This window comes from Prionailurus viverrinus, chromosome A1, assembly GCF_022837055.1.
Source record: "Prionailurus viverrinus isolate Anna chromosome A1, UM_Priviv_1.0, whole genome shotgun sequence".
Lineage (NCBI taxonomy): Eukaryota > Metazoa > Chordata > Mammalia > Carnivora > Felidae > Prionailurus > Prionailurus viverrinus.
The window spans coordinates 23344497-23363813 of NC_062561.1; the positions used below are offsets into that span (position 1 = coordinate 23344497).

The window sequence follows — 19317 nt, forward strand, 5'->3', positions numbered from 1 at the left end:
CTCTGAGACTTGGGTTTTTTTTTTAATGTTTATTTACTTAGAACATTGTGTGTGCATGCATGGGGGAGGTGCAGAGAGAGAGAGGGAGAGAGAGAGAATCCCAAGCAGGCTCCATGCCATCAGCACAGAGCCCAACCTGGGTTTGACCTCACAAACTATGAAATCATGACCTGAGCCAAAACCAAGAGTCAGATGCTTAACCGACTGGGCCACCCAGGTGTCCCTGAGACTTGAGTTTGAAGAAAATTGCATTACGTTGTAAATGTTTACTTTTTTACAAATATCACACCACCACTATTTATTGAATGTCAGTTATGTGTGAAGTAAAATTCCACAAAGGAAACTCAAGACATGGTTCCCAGTCTCAGATGGAAACAACCACTTTCTCAAAGATCTTAACTCCCTGGTGTCTAAACTAAAATTCAAAATACTTCTCTTGTCATTTAAGGCCACTCTGCATCTGACCTTGTCTTTCCTTTCTGACCTTACTTCATGCCCAGCACATTCCCAGGTGGAACCCACCTTCCCCTTCTCGTGTCAGGGTTTTCTTTTCATGACGTTCCAACCACCCCTATGCCTTCTGCCACTTGTCCTGCACTCTAGGGTTATACTGTGACAATCCTACCTGTCCTTAGAGCTGACCTCAGATCAGATGTGCTCTACATGAAGCCTTCTGTAGCCTAAACCAGCCCTAGTGCTTTCTGATTTCCTCCTCTGTCCTTCCCCCTCATGGTAGCTTCTTTCTCACAGGATGGTTATGTGTGTCCACTCTTGTAGGGTTTGCACCTCATTACTCTGTATCTCCGTATTTCCCTCAGACTACCCAGCACAGTGTTTGTGACATAAGTGCTCCCCAAGTGATAACTAAAATCACACGAGAGGAGGGCAGCTGGGAGGAAGACAGTGTGATGATAGGAGATAATAGGCAATCAGCACTCTGTGAAAAGTAGAGAAGTAGAACTCCTTTACAATTTTATCTGGAAATATTTTTCAAACTGAGAGAAAAATTGTAACTACAGTACAAAGAACTCATGCATACCTCTCACCCCAATTTACCAATTGCTAATAATTTGCCACATATGCTTTATCATTTTTCACTTTCTATATATTATTATTTTTGAACCATTTGAGAATACTTTGCAGAAGTCCTGTCATTTGCCCCTGAATACACTGATGTATACCTACTAAGAATAAAGACATTTTCTTCAAAAAAATTTTTTTAAATGTTTAGTTTTGAAGGAGAGAGAGAGAGAGTGTGAGTGGGGGAGGAGCAGAGACAGGGAGACACAGAATCTGAAGCAGGCTCCAGGCTCCCAGCTGTCAGCACAGAGCCCGATGCGGGGCCCAAACTCACAAGCTGTGAGATCATGACCTGGGCCAAAGTCGGATGCTCAACTGACTGGGCCACCCAGGTGCCCCTGGAATAAAGACGTTTTCTTACACAGTTACAGTACAATGATCAAAACCAGGAAATTTAATGTCAATACAAGATTGATCTATAACTTAAGTTTCTCCACTTCTCCAATTGTCCCAATATCTATATGGTTTTTGTTTTTGTTTTGTGTTTTGGTGGCTCAGGATCCAAAGTAGGATCATTATGTTAAATTTAGTTTTCATGGCAGATAAAGTTTTAAGGACAAAAATAGCATTTTTTGCATCATGTTCTATTCAAATTCAAGATGCATGGTTTTGCTCATACCAGCAAATTATAACAAAAAAAGAATCCTATGCCCTCATCCAGGGAGGCTGTTTCCTGTTGCTTTTTATTTGAAGACCCGTCGAAGTCTCTGCCAGGATCGAGTGCCCCCCACCTTGGTGAGGGGAAAGGCTTCCAGGGAGATGAGGTGACTGTGTCTGCTTGCCATTGTCCACATTTGCCAGAGATTGGCAAGGAGGCGGACTCCTCTCAGACCCACAACGGCAGGGAACACTCACTCAGAAGTGATTCTTGTGAAGCAATATTGTGGATGCTAATTATTAATCATATTTATTTTAAGATTCTAAATTAACGCAATTAACACAGCCATCCACGTTTAACAATTATCCACATCTTAAAATTACAGAAACACCAAGTATTAGCCTTTTGCTTACAAACGTGTAAATACTAATTTTAGCATTCAATGAGTTGCATGGCAAATTTCTCCCACATTAGTGACTAGAGATGTTAAAGGAGAAGAGAGATCATCTGTTTTATTGCGTTGGTGTGCCTGAAATCGTGAACGTTTCAGAGCCCTGAGGTTCATGCTTGTTGTAAATTACTTCACTTGCAGGAAAGTAGCTGACCTTGCTTGGCTCCCACCTGCCGTCTTTTTGCAGGGAGACAGACTTTCTTTGTCAGAGAACTTTTACTATGATAGACCTGTCACCTGCCAGCTCTTCTTTCTGGAGTACCCACCCTCCCCTGGTTGGCTTTTCCCCTCCTCCATGCTGAGCACTCTTATTTCACCTGGCATTTGCCCCTCCATGCACCTCCAGCATTTGCTCAGGGTTATAGCAAGTAGTCCGCTGTGGTGTAAAGTCTCTATTTCTGCTCCTGGAAGTCATAAATGAATTTCACCTTTTCTTCTCCACACCCAAGAAGTTCTTGACAGATAGAGGGTGACCAAGGAATGAATGAATCCCTGACACGATCTCACACTGATCTAAGAATCCCTGAATACTCACCACTTAATTTTGGAAGCTGCCCGGGGCGCCTGGGTTCCTTAGTCGGTTAAGCGTCCCTCTTGGTTTCAGTTCAGGTCATGATCTCGCGGTTTGTGAGTTTGAACCCCACATTGGGCTCCTCAATGACAGCTGGGAGGCTGCTTGGGATTCTTTCTCCCTCCCTATCTGCCCTTTCCCCTCTCACTCTTTCTGTCTCTCAAAACAGATTAAAAAAAATTGAAAAAAATAAAAAATCTTAGAAGCTGCTAGTTCCACCTCTCTGTGCTTTCCTTCTCTCTGATGCCCTTTGCTTACTTTACTTTTCGCTTGGGTGAAATCGATCTTCAGCTTTGTTGCTGTTGAGAAGGCTTTCAGATCGCAAAGCCCATGTGGTGGTTTAGGAGGATTATTCCATTTGAGGTCTATTAGAAAGCAGAAACCTGGAGGGGTCTGTGAATTCGTCTTGTCATGTCTACTCTCTTTTTCTCATTTTCCTCATTCTCAAAGACCTCTGGGGACAGCAACTTTGTATGGCCCTGGATAGAAATTTTACAGCGGCAGAGTGACGAAGCCTGTGTGACAGTTTAGAAACATAAAAATGGGTGTTCTCAGATGACTCAGCGTGGAACACTTTTCCCAGCCTGCCAGGGCGGGGGCTAAAAAGAAGTCTAGGCACACGAGAATGATACCAGTGCCAACTTCTCTGTCTCACAGATGTGCTTCCTGGCCCCACAGTCCTTTCCTTTCACCTCGTTCATTCTGTGGGTCTGGCCTAACCCAGACCACTGGCTCTTCCTATACTTGGCAACTTGTGCTATTAAGCTGGAGTCTCATCTTATACGATGTCCTGTTCCATTTTTGCTCTATCCCCCAGGCCCCTGGAATTCTATCCACTTCTAATCTCAGCCTCTGAGTGCAAGCACCTGTATATTCTGTTACCACTGTAATGGCTGGCCTATAAGGGGTGGCTTAAAAAAGCCAGAGTTACCCATTTGCCATTAGAAGGTAGTCTTGGCATCTTCTATAATGATGCATCCTGTATCCTAGTAAGTAAATTCAGTAATGTGTCACCTACCCATTTTAAGTGCTAATAAAAGAAATGAGTGCATCTCTCTTAACTATCAGAGTGGTGGGAGTTGTAAGAAAAAAAAAAAAGGCCAGATGCGTAGTGCTTTGTTTCTTAGTAACCACTATCCTCTTTGCTCTTTATCTGTGTCTGGTGATGTTCCTGTCTTGCTGCTTGGTCAGGTCTATAGTTAGCACAGCACATGTGGGCCGCACAGGCAATTTGTGTCCTAGGAGGTTTCAGTTTACAAAAATAGGCAAAACCTGACTTTTCACAGTCACTTCCTCTGTAATTAAAATGGCATATTTCTTAAGTTAGAAACAGATGAGTTCATGGTAAGGGGAGTAAGAGTCTTTTCAAAGAGACTGAATTTATACTCTTGAACCCTTGCCATATATAATAAAAGGTTTACTATCACTTGAAAGTCAGTTTGAATGTTGGCTATAACGAGATAGTGCAAATTGGATAAATTATGCTTCAGGTTCTTATCTTTTGGAGAACATACTTTTTTTTATTTTTTTTACTTTGGTTGATCTTAGTGGAGTGAATGGAAGCATTTTGGCAGAAGTTTCTTTCTTTCTCTTTTTTAAATGTAGTTAGGAATATGCATAACTTCCTCTGGAATGGGTGGTGGGGAGAATCTTTTTTCCTTTTCAATTTTGTTTTTGACTTCAGGTACTATAGATCTAAAGCATTTAGCTTCCTATGCTTGATGCTTGCTTTGTTGAAAATTCTCAACTGGGTTTCTGATTCTATTGTTGGGACCAATCTCGTCTCACTGTAACAATCTAGTTCTCACTCCCTTGGATGTTCCAGGAATGACAGCCTGTTTGAAGTTAATGAAGGAGTTAGTGCTTGTTAACACGCTGCTCACCTGGGACTAGTTTAGACTAGAACGGTGACTTCTATCTTCAATAAAAAGGATTGGTGACAAATTGCTTCTCTGAGTTGCCCAGAGCCACCAGGGAGAAATTAGAAGTTGACAGAAAAACTTGAGGGGAAAGTCTGCTGCCTCCAGAGGGGAGGAGAAAAATCACACTATTGGCAAAAACTCCTGCATTGTCTTTTGAAGTAATTGAAGTGAAAGGGACTTTTGCTCCAGTTACTCATCTAATGGCCTCAGTTTTCCACCTGGCATGTCAATTGAGAGCTTTAATGTAAATACCTGGTTTTAGTAATGATTGAAATAACTAAAGTGCAGGGAACCATGAAGATGACGTCTTTTGCTTTTGAGTGTATCTATTTAGCCTATATTCTTGGTCTACTGCACATACAACTTTGCACTAGGAAGTGATGGTCACAATTCTGTCCTCAAAAAGCTGCAGCTTAACTAGGGATTCTGTGATGTGAATACACTAGTGAGCCTTTCCGGGGCAAAACCGGGTGGTAGTTTCCTGATCATCTGCAGACTCTGATATGCTTCCATGCCAAAGGGAAGTCTCCTTTCCCTCCATGTGAAGATGAATGTGAGCTGCACAGGTGGTTTGCCTCTGCTGAATGGAATGTGGTGGGTGTGATATCCTAGTGTAGGTCACGAAAGGACACAGCAGAGAAACGGAACTTAGCTTTGTTGGGATAGAAGTTCGGAATGTCAAACTCACATTGCATTCTTATTGAACAGATAAATATTTTAATCTAGATGAATTTAGTGTAACCCAGGTGAGTCATGCTAGGCTATAAAAATTGGTCAGTCCAGACTTTGGGATTGGTGAGAATGGCAACTTATATTGGGCTTGGTTAGGGTTCTACCTACCAAGTGATGTAAATGATACCTACAAGATCGAGGCTGCATGCTGGTGTAAGTGGATGTGGCTTCTCAGTACCTCCTCTGTCCCTCATGGAGATATTTTGTCTAAAGTTCAGAGATCTCAGCAATCTTCAGTGAGGGAGGAATATATCAGGTCAGGGGAGCTCCTGGATTTATAATTCTTTGCTACACTACGGTTAAATAACTTAATTATATGATATATCTTGGCCTGGGTTCTCCAGAAAGCAAAGCTGGAGGCAAAGGCTTATGTGCTCTTAGGTTATCGATGAGTGCAATACCAACGAACACAGGTGAGAGACAAGGGGAGAAAGGGAATGAGAGAGCCATTTGATGTATCAGGTGTGATAATTGCTTGCTTTCAATGGAACCATCTTCCAAGATACCATGTAAATGACTGCTTCTTGGGATTGTCCATCGGGGGAGGATGGTGAAGAGTTTCTCTGCCCCCTCCATTTCCCAAGATCCAAGTTTTGCTTCATGGGACATTAATTCCTCCAGTACTTACAGGTTACATGTGTGTGGGTGCAGGTGAGTCCCACAGTGTGTCATACAGTGAAGCCCTGTGGCAGGAAGTGAGAATGGGAGACACAGACATGAGAGGAAGTCCTGATGGATTGTAACCCCATCAAGTTGGTCACAGTCCATGAAGAATGGGCCACTGGCTGCTAGGTCAAAGATACTGGTGACAGGTGAGACCTAAGAGGATCAGTAAGAGGTTTCTGATACACTGTGCTTACAATCTATCACATCCCTCCTTGCATTCTTTGCTGGGTCATTGGACTCACTGAGATTCCAGAGTAGGAGTCCAGCAATAGACTCACACAGATTATTTTAAAAGAAAGCTTTGTCACCCACCTATGTCAGAATCCTCTGAAGGGAGAGGACGCCTGTTAAAAAGACAGATTTCTAGGTCCCACCTCAGATACACTAATTCCAAATCTCTGGGACTGGGAACCAGGATTGGCCTATTTAACAATCAGCCCAGGCAATTCTTAAGCGTATTAAACTTTAAGAACCACCAGGAAAACATAGGATATCAGATCCTAATAGAGTTAACTTTATTGAATCTTGCTCTACATGTTCAAAAACAGTATGTATCGGAGTAGACTCTGAAGTAATTTCCACATAAAGCAATTTATCTACCAGGCTCCATTTATTTCAAGAATCTGGACAGGTTATTACCATTTCAATCCATTGACTATATTTTACTTAAAATGAAAGTACTGAAGCTGCTTTTGATACTTGAGCACATTTAACAACATTTATAATAGCTCTTATAAATACATGCTTTTGTCATCACCCATTATTTTTATGAATGTTCCTGGAACCATGAAGTTAGTTGAACAGGACCAGCTTTCTGTGGCCTCAGGGCTCCATTCCCTGGACATTGCCCAACAGGCCGAGGCTGTTCAGGGAGAAAACTGTTGTGCAGCTTCATTGGTTTGAACATAGGGTGCAAAGAGGCCTTGAATTAGTTCCCCAGATTCCTAAATTTATGAGGATATATGGTCAGTGAGTTCACTTTTGTATTTTGCTTTTAATTTGGAGACTTATACCAACCCTCATACTGTCCTACATAGGGGGAAGTCGATTCCTTTAGGTAGTTTGTATATTTACAGAAAGGGTGACCTATAACTTCTCTCAGTGTCCCGTACCTGTGTTTGTAAGCCTCAGAATCAGTAATTTAAATGATTCATTTGATCTACCCTGGATTTCTTTTCCTGGAATTCAAACCCAGAGAGAACCTAGTGAAAGCCAACAGGAAAAGAAAGGGGGTAGTGTGCGGTGAACTTAATTGTAACTCATTTTGATTTCAATAGCTATAAATACTAAGTTAATTGTAATAACAGGTATATCTGTGATACAAATATAGTTTTAGAGTGAAAAGGTCAATAAGGAGAGGAATGTGTGTTTAAGAAGGCATGCAGGTAGAAATCACAGGGAAGAATGTTAATAGGTATGTTTGTTGAAGAACATTGCTCCATGGGGGGAGCTACCCAGAGCCAGACCTAAGATCTCTGGTAGCACCATCGACTACTAAGACATCCCAGAATCAAAGGGCACAATGGACAGCTGGCCCAGACCTTTCAATAAGACCGAGGTGAGATATCTGGTCTTATCCAACATCAGGATTGCCCAGCAAGAGCAGTGCTAATCTAGTACAGACTCTATTCTTGTTCTTAGTAACAAGAACTCAGAAAAGAGGAACTTCTCTAAGGCAGTCCAAAAATCCACTGATTTTTGGCTAACTGTGGCTAATCAAGCCTACAGTTTGTTTACTAACATATAGTAATTTTGAATTAGGGCTGTGTGTGCGTGTGTACTGATGAAATTTTGTGTATAGGAAACTCATGAAATAGGAATTTTGTCACAGACTGTTTTCTAGGGGAGGTAACTGAAACAGGAATGGACCTAGAAAGCAGAGCCTCAAGATCAATTTTAAAGTCAATTTGCCTGCCTATCTGTCTCAAAGCCATAGGAGCTCCATTGCTGGTGGTGAGTGGAGTGTTAATAACCCTGGCATGCAACAGCATCCTGAATTGGATTTTTATTGCTATTGTGACAAATTACCATAATTTTAGTGGCTTGAAACAACACAAATGTATTGATTGCTTTTCTTAAAGTCTGGTAGGTTAGAAGTCCAACCTGGGTCTCAGTAGGCTAAAATCAAGGTGTCAGTAGGGTTACGTTACTTCTGGAGGGTCTGGGAGAGAATCGATTTCCTTGCTGTTTCCAGCTCCTAGAAGCTGCCTGCATTCCTTGGCTTGTGGACCCTTCCTCTGTTTCAAAGGCCAGCTATGCAGCATCTCCCTGACCCTTCTTCTAAGGTCACATCTCACATAGAGAGCTATCTAATCCAGATAGGAAAGGTTCTGTTTTTAAGGACATGTGATCAGATTGGGTCCACCTGATAATCCAGGATAAACTTCCCATCTCAAAGTATTTAACTTTGATCACAGCTGCAAAATCTCTTTTGTTAATACATAAAGTAACATTTCATAGTTTCTGGGATTAGGATATAGACATTTGTGGGGGCATGATTCTGCCTAATACACATCTCGGTTACGAAAGTTTTCACTTGTGGTTTATTGAGAAGTGTAGTTGGAAGACCTATTGCTGATGCACTTGGATGTTATGGGAGAAAGAAAATTTACAAGGATTGTGGCATGGGTCCTCTTCTTTTGATGGCATTGGCAGCTTTGTAAACAGAGTCACAGACACATTTAAGCCATGTTCTGCTAGCCAGTGTAGCTACCATACAGAATGCTGAAAAATCAACGTCAGGGTTTAATTTTAAGGATGGTAGGAGTGTAAAGCTTTATATGCAACACTGCAACAGGTCTTCTATGTCAATGTTAGGACCCTGATAAGGAAAGATGGGGATTTTGAGGCAAGCAATAGGTAACCTTACACTCCAGTTGCTTTGGATCCTTATTTGGCAGAAGCATCTCCTTTGCCCTTTACAAAGGAAACCTACCCCCACCCCAGTGGCCTGGGTCCCATGCAAAGCCTCATGTGAAGTGGGTAACTTCTTTGCTCCCACCCTCCCTCGTTACCTAATTAGGCCAATAACCAGATTCTGGTCTCTGTTCAGCCTGAAGAGGGAAGTATGGGTCTGGCTTCAGGAAGAAATGGTCCTCACAAAGGAATCACAGAATCTGGCTAAAAGAACCTAGAGAAACTGGGGAAACACATGTGCGGGCACATCTTGAGAATGTTGGTTCTGTGAGGGGAGGAATGTAAGACTAGATAGGGGAGAGTTCATTGACAGAGAGGCGCCCAAACCCAGGACTCAGAGCTCCAAAGGACACCTGGTGCTTGTCTTCATAGCTTGCTGGAAGGGCTCCTGGAGACCTGAATTAGGCATTGGATTCTGGTAAATAATGTGGAGATACCATGGCTTCCTTAAATGAGAAAGTGGTCTCTCTTTTGAGGTTTTGAGGATGGATGGACCATGTTTGACTTGAGAAGCTACTGTGTGACTGTGTCCCTCACTAAGCTTTACATCTCTGCTTATTTAAGTTTAAAGTGGTTTCTGGATTAGTGAACTTGAGGCATGGGACAAAACAGAGCTTCATTTAATTGCTGACTCATTTATTCAACACTCACTGAAAACCTTTTAAATGTCCACCGGTATGTAAAGGTGCCGATGACACAAAGAAGATCCTTTGCGTCAGGAATAACTAATCTGGTATGGAAGACATATATCTAGGGAGAAAGATCATCTTCTACTCTCAAGGTCATGTCACTGTAAATCCTTTGGACATTTGTGTTATGGCATATGAATTCCAGTGTCATGGTCCTATAATTGCTGCTTTTCTGACACGACAAAATAATACAATCTTATGCTAGATGCAGAAATAAGCACGTACACTTGAATGAATTTAAATACTTTGTAGCTTTTGATTTGAAAAAAGACTCAAGAGGAAAAAAAATAGAGATTTAGATACTTGTTTCTTAAATATATTTGTATAATTTCTCTATCTTTTGAGATTGTTATTTGAAGGCTACCGAATTGTTTTTCAGGAGTCTGAAAAAGCACACATCATTTTGGTGAATTTCTAATTTAAATAAGTGTAAGCTTAGAGGGATATGCTTTAAGCAAAAATCTCATTAATTTTTCATATTCTCCATTGTGAAATTAACAAAAAGGCTTATGAATGAGGGGCAGAGGAAGAAGGATGAATTTCTGTCTTATTTCATCTGCCACTCAGACGTTATAATTTTTTAAGCAAGGAGAACCAGTTAGTTTTTGATAATTTAAATTCTCCATATAATTAAAGATAGTTTTGCTGGTCCATCAACTTCATCATTTTTTCCTAATCTTTTGTGACTTGCAGTTCCGAGTTAGCACTGCTGTGATAGTTGAGTGAGATGATAAATCTGTAAAACATACTCGTTTTGATGATTTTTATTCCAATTAAAATTTTAGAATATTATTAAAAAGATGAATGCCAACTAAATTGTTTTGGAACAATTCATGGAAACTATTATGGCAGATAAAGGGTGATCTATAAATATTTGCATGACTATTGCAGAAAAAGCAAATTTATAATGTGGCAAAGCAGCCTTTCCTTTCCTAAACAATTTCATTCTATTCCGTTGCATGAGAGGAATGCTTGTTGATTGATGCCATGTAATTTAATAGAAAATGCTGCAGTGGGAGTGCTGAATTCTGGCATCTGTTCCTGGATGAGCTTTGGTTTTGTTTTGCAAGTAATATTAAGAACTTACTGCTTTTTTTCTATTGTAAAAATGGTATGTTGTATATTCACAAAATATGAAGGTTATTTGTAATTCTACCACCAAGAAAAAACAACTGTTAATATTTTAGGAATCTATTATTGTAGTCTTTATGTATGTGACCATTTTGTCAAGTGGATTTACCTCAGTAGGATACCATCAGGAAAAGGCATTATTTTTCCCCCAGGGCTTTCAAACTGTTACTTCTTCCTTCTCTTTGACAATATCACTGGCATTCTTCATGTTCTTTTTATTTTTTTTTTAATTTTTAAAATTTTCTCTCTTTGTCTCATCACGTTGGCTGGGGAGGAAGCACTTATACCACCAAAATTGGCAAATGCTGCAAATCCAGGACTTGCCCTGCCCCTCTGCTCCCACAATTGTTTCAGACCACCTGGTTTAAGCCATTCAGTGTGTGACATTCCCATAGTCCCAGGGGTTGGTTCAGAGGTTGCCTAATCAACGTGACCCTTAGAAAATTTACTAGAGTTCCAGGACATAGGAAAACCCATTCTCTTTCTCTCTTTTCTCTCTCTCTCTCTTGCCCTTTCTCTCTCTCTTGTGGATGATGAGAATATGGATATAAAGACTGAAATTCCTGGCATCATTGTGTCCTATTGTGAAGCTGTCTTGAAGTTCACACACGAGATAACCATAAAGAGAAGTGCAGAGATATTGAGCTGGAGTCTTGAACAAATCATGCCTAAGAAATGTGCCAGCTTTGAGTTGTAAGTTATGTGAGCCAATAAGTCTTGTTCAATGTGTGAGCCAGTTTAAGTTGAGTTTTCTGTTTCTAGCTACTGAGAACATTCTAACTGGTGCACGAGTGATTTTTAGAGATGGTAGTTGGAGACTATGCTCATTTCCTCTTGCTGAACTGTCCTCAGCTCAGTAGAATCACATGCTTTGTGGCATTCCAGAGTTATTTTATGGAAATGAAGACCCAATTTCAGAACAGATTCACAGACATTTGAAGCATATGAATTTTACATTAAGTTTCTGCAATAGTCTTTGAAATGCAAGCCTCAGGACGTGATGAATTCTTTGGCTTAGTTTGGAGGGGATTTGATGATGCTGAGGGATAATTAAGACTTTCAAGGTGATACAGAATCTCTGTAATGCTAAAAGTCAGTAATTAATTCTAGAACTATTATGAAAGTCATATAGCTAAAGTTTGGGTAACATTCTTTTCTGCCTAACTTTATGAAAAAATATTTTTCATGCAAGTGTTCAAATACAAGTTAAATACAAATTGACATACCAGTTAAGAGCTGCTATCTATGAGGTAAATCCTGAGTCCAAATTTAGAAATGAGTATTGAATATGTTATGGGACCTGGTCTGGATCAGCCAGTGGAAGAACCAAGCGGCACTTGGAGATCTTGGAAGGCAGGAGGTTTATTTCACACCAGCAGGCTCAGAGGAGATCATTCTCCAGAGGTCTGATCCCTGAACTTAAGCATGGGGGACAATTTATAGTCTGTTACTTCCACATTAGTGGCAATTTGGTGCACGCGGCAAGCGGAGCAGGAAGAAGAACCCGGCAGGAGAGTTTGCGCAGGAACTGGAATTCCCAGATCAGTCCCGTCGGCCATCTTATCACATAATTTTTCCCTATCAGATAGATCTCAACTGTTTTGAGACCAGTTTATTTTTGTTATTTCTCCTTGTTTCATCTACTTGATCAATATTATGATGACCTTTGGACAAATAAAATTGATAAAGCCTTTGGTGTGTGTTGCTTTTGTATTAATGCTTTAATCCACCCATCACCATTGTTATTGATGAGGGAGCATGGAACAGGCTGGCACAACCTCCCCTCCTCTCCATGTGGAATACATGCGATATTCCTTGGACACTCCTGGCTACCCAAGAACAAAGGAAAGGGGTTAAGTGCTTGCCATGGTGATGTGGGAAACTAAGGCAAATGAAAAACTAAATACCCTTACTGCCTACGGCCCACTGACAAGTAGGAGCTCAGCTGCCTCAATGATGACACTTTGCTAGGGACAAAAGAGAACCTTGGTGTAATATTGTCCCAACCTGCAGGATCCAGTAAATCTACCTCCTTTATCTCAACTGCCTTAGGATGTATGCTGGCAATCTTGCTCCAAGCTTATGGCCCCCCCATAGGCATCTAAAGGGTCTCTTGACAGAAGTTTTATTCAACAGTAATAAATGGTGTTTCCCTAGCAACAGTAAGCCCCTCAGGGTCCTAGAAACCTTGCTTCCAAAATTCCTTGGAGATTTGCTGTATCCCTGACCCCCTCCCAACCTGAGAGTATATAATGAGTTATCCATCAAGACCCCATGAAGCTTTTCCTGCCCATGGGTCCTGTCCCCATACTTTAATAAAATCTCCTTTTGCACCAAAGATGTCTTCAAGAATTCTTTCTTGGCTGTCAGCTCTGGACCCCAAGAAACTCCCATCACCCCAGAACTTCATCAGTTATCATTAAAAAATTCTTGGAGCTGCAGATACATGGTTTTCTCATTAGGTGGCCTGTTCTTAAAAACTCTTGAATGTTCCTATATTAAAATATTTGTGTTTGTGTATGTGTAGCTCAAATAATGCTTCTCTCTTAATTTTATTTGTTGGTCCCAGTTAATTTCTCTTTGAATACATCTAATACAGGAAATATTAAAGATAGCTGTTGTGTCATCATTTCCTGGTCCTTCTAAGTTTCTTTTGCCGGGTAAAGTTTCCCAATTTTTATCCCTTACTACTTTTATGACATACATTTCAGTTTCACCCAACCGGGTGAGGTCATTCTTAAAAAGAATATCTTAATCATAGGAAGAGACTGAAGAAGTAGGCAATGATAGAATCATTGCTACTAAATTACTGGGCAAACCTAGTGAGATTCCTGTAATTAGAAATATTGTTTGGGAAGTTATAATAACCAAGTTGGTTGTTCATGGAATGATTTTTAAGAACTATTCCTTAGAAAGGAATAAAGAGCAGAGTTTTGCTATGTCACTTCTCATCATAATTTAAAACTTCATTTTGTTCAAATTATTCTTAGAATTTGCATTTGTTTTCTAGTTGAAATTCCTAAATGGTGTTATCTGTTGATTTTCAAACACCTGTGTTACGAAAGACTTATCCTAAAACAAGGTGATTTGTTGAGTCAGAGTATTCTTCTAAAAAGGCTACCTCAAAGAGCAGTGTTTGTCATTCAAATTTTGCCCTTTCTTGGGTCAGAACCTTGATCACAGTGAGGAGCTCAGTTCCTGGCCTAAAAACCCTATGTGTGATATTTTTCAGGCTAGACTACAGGCAATTACAAAGGCTTTATCTAGGAGGCTTTGGGAAGGAAAATTACCCTTTGTGATGTTTAATTTTGTGTGTCAACCCGACTAGACCATGGGCTGCCCAGAGATATCAGATTAAACATTATTTCTAGATACATCAGCAAAGATGGTTCTGGGATAAATTAGCATTTGAATTGGTAGAGTGAGTAAAGCAGATGGCCCTCCCCATGTGGGCGGGCAACATCCAATCCCTTGAGGGTGTGAATAAAACTTGGAGGCAGAAGAAGGCTGAATTCTCTCTCTGCTTGATTGGTTGGATTTTCACATCAATCCTTCCCTGCCTTGGGCTCCTGGTTGGACTGGGATCTACTCCATGGGTTCTCCAGCTCTCAGACCTTCAACTTACACCACTGGCCTATCTAGGACTCTAGCTTGCATACAGCAGACAGTGGGACTTTTCAGCCTTCAAAATCACATGAGCCAGTACCTTAAAATAAATCTCTTTATGTAAATATGTATAAACACTTTTTTTTTTTTGCTATGCATTGCTGTGTAGTGAACACATCCATTTTGTTCTGTTTCCCTGGAGAATCCCGACTGATATACCCTTCCCACATAGACTTGATGTACAGCCAGTGCACTGCAGTCTGTGAGGGGAGTTATGGTCAGGACTCAGGGCCTCTTGGCCAGCCATGCTGTTACGCAGGCCTGCATTCCTAGGCCAGGACTTGCATTTGGAGGTCTCCTAATCGGGAAACCTTGAAGATACTGTCCTCTGCACTCAGATTCAATACCCTGTTCTTTTCAACTTCCAGCCCTCCCCTCTCCTGTGAACTTCAGGTCCATTAAAACTGCAGAAGACTTTTGTTCTGGGCTCCCCAGGCAGTGAGATGCCCCACCCCCACCCCCATCCCCCATCTGTGCTGATTCGCCTGTCTCTCCAACTAGAGCACTGTTCTGTGGGGGAGAATGGAATGGGAGAGTTGGCTGCTTCCTGAAGGTTAGCCTCTTGCTTTTGCTATCACAGTGAGTGATTAAAGGCTTCACTCTTATTTCATTTTGGCCTGTTGTTTTTAATTTGCTACTCAGACAGCTCAGCTCTCCCGTGCTCTCCTCCTGCTCAGCAGAGACAGCTTCCAACAACATGGTTCACATCAGCAAAAGCATTTACCATAAAATTGGATATATCTCAGGTAATATTAATTAAAAAAGCCAACACTTGTCGAACACTTACAGCATACCAGACACGATGCCAAGCCCTTTATGGATGCGATTGATTGCGGTGTTACTCTAAGTGTGGTCCTCAGACTGGTGATGATTGATAAAAGCTTGTAACCTGTTTAACATGACGGAAGTGGGAATTGGGTATTTGTGTTTAGCAGTTTGCATTTGTCATTGCTATATGGTGGCTATTTTTATTGTGTTTTTAAGAGTATTAGTCCACATCAGATTGAAAATTTTAGAAATATGTTCTTTCACCCAGGATGGATGGAGAAGTATTGTGCTATCTCACTTAATCCTTATAGTGATCTTTAAAAAAAATTTTTTTTAAATGTTTATTTACTTTTGAGAGAGAGAGACAGAGCATGGGCAGGGGAGGGGCAGAGAGAGATAGGAAGACACAGAAACTGAAACGGGCTCCAAGCTCTGAGCTGTCAGCACAGAGCCTGATGTGGGGCTCAGGATCATCGAGATCATGACCTAGGCCGAAGTCGGACTGTTAATCAACTGAGCCACCCAGGGTGCCCCTATAATGACCTTTTGAAGTAGATGTTACTATTACCCTTTATTTACTGATGAGTAATCCAAGCACAGAGTGGTTAAGTAATTTGCTTAGAATCATAAATGTATGCTAAGTGTGGCAATGCTGAGTGTGTCAAGACAGTTTAGTACACAGCTGCTGGGCTGAACTCTTATGCTAGGGCTAGGTTCACCTCTTTTGATCATTAATATCTTGTGCCACCATATTTGTGGTCTAACAAGGGCCCCCATGAGCCATTTGGATAGAATATCTGCAATTGTGTTTGTCCCGGCAAATTCAGAGTATACCTCTGCCGTACACACATCACCTTCGTCACACGATGAGATGATGCTCTAGGCTGTCTGGATAAATAGAAGGTCTGAGTCTTCACAGAAAACCTGTCATGTGGTCAAATATTTCTTTGTGTTGGGTATAGTAGTTTCCGAAATTCAATTCTTGTTGGAATCGATGCTCACCCAAAGCAATTTGCATATCTGTGGCACCAATTTCCAGATACGTAATTCCATTTATTTCCTGCTCTGGGATTCTGCCTTGGCATCACCACAGCTCTGTATGTTTCCTGTAGGCATCTCAGGCATGGAAATAAAACTGTGTGAGTCCGAGTACTTCCTAACCCTGATGAGGCATAAATGACTGCATGTGAAGAGCTAAGCTGGGTCAAATCCTTCTCTCATTATCTTATTTGTGATTCCTTGGGCAAAAAGGTAGATTGGGGGGAAAAACCCCAAAGCTTCATGAGAAATCCTTGGTATGGAGACGAGGGATGATTCCAATACATTTCTTTGGCGGAAGAGTAAGAAACGGAGGTCATTGGAGGTAACTCACAGAAAAGGCAGTAATGGTTGTAAGGGGGGTGACTCTGGGAAGGAGGCTTTGGCCTGGGGAGGGGAAGTATGAAATTCCTGCTTTTTACTATTCAGGTGATCCCTGATTTATGATGCTTTGACTTAGTTTTTTTTTTTTAATATTTATTTATTTTTGAGAGAAAGAGAACATGAGCTCCGGAGGGGCAGGGAGAGACAGACAGGGACTGAGGCTCTGAAGTGGCCTCTGTGCCGACAGCAGAGAGCCTGATGCGGGGCTCAGACTCACAGACCATGAAACCATGACCTGAGCCAAAGTTGGATGCTCAACCGACTGATCCACCCAGGGGCCCTTAGACTTAGGCTTTTGTTTAGGCCTCGATTTTTGACTTAACAATGGGACAAAAGTGATATGCATTGAGTAGAGGTTATACTTCGAATTTTGAATTTTGATATTTTCTTGGGCCAGCGCTTTGCCGAGTGATCCTGTCTTGTGATGCTGGGCAGCGGCAGCTCCCAGACAGGCCTGCCATCACCAGGGTGAACCACTGATACACTTACAAGCATTCTGCACCCAGGCAACGATTCTATTTGTCCCTTTCAGTACTCAATCAGTGCCAGGAGCTATTCAATACTTTATTACAACATAGGCTTTGCGTCAGATGATTTTGCCCAATTGTGGGCAATGTTCTGAGCACGTTGAAGTTCGGCTAGGCTAAGCTGTGATGTTTGGTAGGTTACGTGCATAAATGCATTTTCAATTTATGACAGTTTCCATTTACAATGGGTTTATCAGGTTATAACCCATTGTAAGTCCAGGAAGATCTGGACACTCTTCTCTACTTGAGTTTTTTTAAACTACATGTATGTGTTCCTTTGAGCAGTTAAAGACCTATCCCAGCCCAGGTTTTGTGTCCCATCCCCTTCGGCCAACTCTTGAATTTGGCTGCAACGCAGTGGAATTTACTGCAAGTTCTTACTTGCTTCTGCTAAAGGCATCTTGCTCCAAGCTTAGCTTTTCTTTTTTTTTCCTTTCTACTTCAGAGGACTTTAAAATTGTAGGAGCCCTCTTGGTCCATGCATAGGAGCAACTAGAAAGTAAAGATGCATACAGACCCCTAGGACAGTCTTTGAAGGAAGAGGTTTGGGGTCTGTGGCTCCAACTTCAGCCTCCCACTCTATAGGATAGTAATTCTGGGAGGATCTGAACACTTGTCAGAGGTTCCCAACAAAACAGAGCTCCCATTGCCTTCAGAGGCAGGCTGGATAACATACTCTTAGCTTGAATTTTTTCACTTTGTCGTAATCCGTCTCCCCACCACCATCCCCGCCCCATTTCTGCTTCCTGGGATCGCCTCCCAAATAAACTACCCACAGCGAGTCCTTGTTTCAGGCTCTGCTGTTAGTAGAAACCTAGCTATGATAGGTCCTCAGGTGAAAACTAGGACTCCTGAAATGAGATTTGTACTCAGGTTTCTGGACCCTGCTTTCCACAGTGCAGCTGGGTCACTCGTGGGCCCTGGGAGCTGCAGCTGTGGGGGCAGTCACACCCGAATGTAGACTGCAGAATGATCCCACTCAGCAATCCATTAAACCATTACAGAAATGTACCATGGGGAAGGTTCATGGCTGAGGGAGGGGGCCAGCGATGCCATAAGGGAGACTGTAAATGACTTTCTGGGCAGCCAAAGAAATGTCATAGAGGAAAGAAGGGAGATAGAAGTGAGAAGAGATAAGAAGTTGGCATCACACAGAGAAACGGAAATGCTGTCTCTCTCTTTTCTCCTGTCAGGAAGGCTAAGAGGTGTGAGCTGCAGATTGCAAAATAATTCAGGGAGCCAAGGACACTGCCAACTTGATTTAGATGTTGGAACTGTCTCTTGATTTTTGGAAGCCTGGGAAAGATGACCGAATAGAAACACCACTTGCTTCTGCCATGTAGGTGTGCTGAAGAATATCTACCGCCTAGAATTTTGGCAGGTCTGAGAATTCTGCAACTGGGGTGACTGCTGGATTTCTAGTTTCCAGTTTGGTTCTTACCTGGCTGTGAATGGCCGCTGGCTTCCATTCGCCCTTGCAATACTGCACCCACCCTCTTTTCTGTAAGCCGCCTTGGTTCTTGTTATTTACATCCAAAGTTCCTGGCTGTTTTGTGGCTCCTCCCCACCAGACCCGAGTGTACCTGGGAATCGCCTACCTCATTCATCCACTCTCCTTTGGTCCCATACATGGGGCTTGGCGGTGTTCCCTTCCTCAGTCTGATCCTTTTGACTGAAGCTTTCTCTCTCTTTGTTTACCAGCTGATTACATTTTCTTGTTTGTTGTCGTCCACTTTCTCTTACCCCTCAGTACATCTAATAGACCTTCTTGTGTGATGTCATCAGTTAAGTAGAGCAACAGTAGTAGTCCCCCAGCTTGTAGATGCCAAAACCACCACTAGAAGGTGAGTTGTGATTCATTTCCAATAACTTAAGTGCCCACCTTAGAGGGCAGGGCGATTACTATGAAATTCCTAAGACCTGCTTGGCATGCGGGTATCCACAGCCAGTGCGGGGCACTGCAGCACCCCAGTGAGACCCACTTCTCCCCACCTGCACCTGGCCTTCTTGATGAATGGAGACGTGATTGGAGAGCTCTTTGGCTTGGGGCTTTCAGGGTCTCATAGATGTATCTCCAAAAGCAGGGTCTCTGAAACCACTTGTTTTCTTGGGCTAGATTTCAGTATCAAGAGTTGAAACAAATTCTGCCATTTTTATCACTTAAAAGGCAAATAACCT

The 19317-nt window shown here is 41.9% G+C and overlaps 1 long non-coding RNA gene across 1 annotated transcript in view; it reads right to left on the reverse strand.

The window, feature by feature from the left end:
• The window catches only part of LOC125172958 (uncharacterized), a 57817-nt gene extending 38993 nt beyond the window's left edge, over positions 1 to 18824 (reverse strand). The window contains exons 1-2 of the long non-coding RNA XR_007154877.1: positions 18738 to 18824; positions 15210 to 15311 (exon numbers count right to left, since the gene is read on the reverse strand). This is a non-coding gene — a long non-coding RNA (uncharacterized LOC125172958). The remainder of the gene's footprint in view (positions 1 to 15209; positions 15312 to 18737) is intronic.
• Between the last annotated feature and the right edge of the window lie 493 nt (positions 18825 to 19317).